The sequence below is a fragment of the Acyrthosiphon pisum genome, chromosome A1 (assembly GCF_005508785.2).
Source record: "Acyrthosiphon pisum isolate AL4f chromosome A1, pea_aphid_22Mar2018_4r6ur, whole genome shotgun sequence".
NCBI lineage: Eukaryota > Metazoa > Arthropoda > Insecta > Hemiptera > Aphididae > Acyrthosiphon > Acyrthosiphon pisum.
This window is the reverse complement of record NC_042494.1, coordinates 98,211,552-98,213,546: the sequence shown is the minus strand read 5'-3', so window position 1 is coordinate 98,213,546 and position 1,995 is coordinate 98,211,552.

The following is a 1,995-nucleotide window of genomic DNA, read 5'->3' as shown; positions in this document are numbered from 1 at the left end:
ATGGTGTTCAAAATTTACATTAACTTTTCCGTTGCCAAAATTTTCCATAACAATTTTCACGCTTTTTTACCCAACAAATAAAATTTTATTGATATTTATAGAAAAAAAAAAACTAAAAAAATAAAATCTGACAATGTCCATAAACAGCTCAAAAAGTGTCAAAATATTTTCATGTATCTACAGTTATTCGTTTTTGAATTACAACAAAATAACAAAATCCGCTACGTGAGAAATGGAGTGAATATCCAATCTTGTAAAAATATGAAATTCAAACGATCATAAAAATTTAATTTGATTTGCTTGAAGACATTTTTTTTTTTGATAAAGATAGAAAAACTTATGAATGATTTTATATTACATGTTCAAATCTTAGATTTAAAAAGAACATTTTTTATGAATTTCTAACTCAAAATAATTTTCAAATTTTCGTCATTTTTACGTATTTTGTTAATATTTGTACTTAAGATGCTTTCAAAAAAAAATTGTGATCATGGATTTTTAATTTTTTTCATCTGCCTTTGAAAAAATATACTAGGAGCTTTCTATTATATTTTCAAGCTTTTTTAACCAACAAATAAAATTTTATCGATATTTATAGAAAAAAAAAACTAAAATGTCCGTAAACAGCTCAAAAAGAGTCAAAATATTTGGAAAATGTTATGGTGTATAGAAAATGCTAATATAAACATTCAGTCAAAATTTCATGTACCTACAGTCATTTGTTTAAGAGTCGCACCAAAAACCAAAATCAATTTTCTCGAAAACAGATTTTGCGTAAAAATTCCTATTTTTCCTTAATTTTTCTTTTGTTTTTCACAGCGCTTTTGAAAACTGCTGGGAAATTTTTACTTTTGACCCTCCAAAGTACCAACTATATTCACTTTCCTATCAGAAAAGATACTATTGTCTGAAGAAAATCTAAGCATTTTTACTGTCCTAAAAGGTGATGACAGACACAAAAAAAAAATAAAAAAAAAACACACATCATTGTAAGTCAATACATTCATGGTTTCACTCAGAATCTAAAAATATTCTCATAGGATAAAAAATCTTAAAAGAATAAAGCATCTGAATAAAAATTAATATTTAATAAAAAAAATCTAATTTCAATAAAAATGCTGTTAAATTTAAAAAAAGATAGGTAAGTGGATGTCGTTCTGCTGTACAGTAGGTTACAAGTGAGTTACTGTAGTGGATAGTGTTGAATTTGAATTCAATGACTATCATTGTATAAGAAAAACGATTCTGAGCGAAAACGGTCAGTCAGCCTACTATGGTGATATTAATTATGGTGAGTAAAGTAATTTATATATATCCTATTTACGTGGAACCTTGTTTTACATTTTCAATCCTTAGCTATAAAAGTTGAACATTTTATAAATTTTAGCTACAAAATAATTATTACATTTTAAATATGATACAATTTGTCAAAATTTGAACTTTAATTACTTATAAAAAAAAAATTGTGCCTATGTATTTTTAATATTTTTTAACTGCTATTGTAACAATATATCAGGAGCCTTGCATTAAATTTTCACGCTTTTTTAACCAACAAATACAATTTTATCGATACAAATTATTATTATTATTCATAGAAAAAAAAACTAAAAAAAAATGTAAACTGAAAATGTCCGTAAACAGCTCAAAATAATTCAAAATATTTGGAAAATGTTAAAGTGTATAGAAAATGCTAATATAAACATTCAGTCAAAATTTCATGTACCTACGGTAATTTGTTTTAGAGTCGCACCAAAAACCAAAATCGATTTTCTCAAAAATTTTTCTTTTGTTTGTCGCGTAACTTTTGAAAACTACTGGGAAACGTTGTTTCCTCAAAGTATTAACTAGTTTCATTTTCCTATCAGAAAAGATACTATTGAAGAAAATCCAAGCATTTTTACTGTCCTAAAAGGTGATGACAGACACAAAAATAAAAAAACACACATCATTGTAAAATCAATACATTGATCGCTCCGCTCAGAATCTAAAAAATGT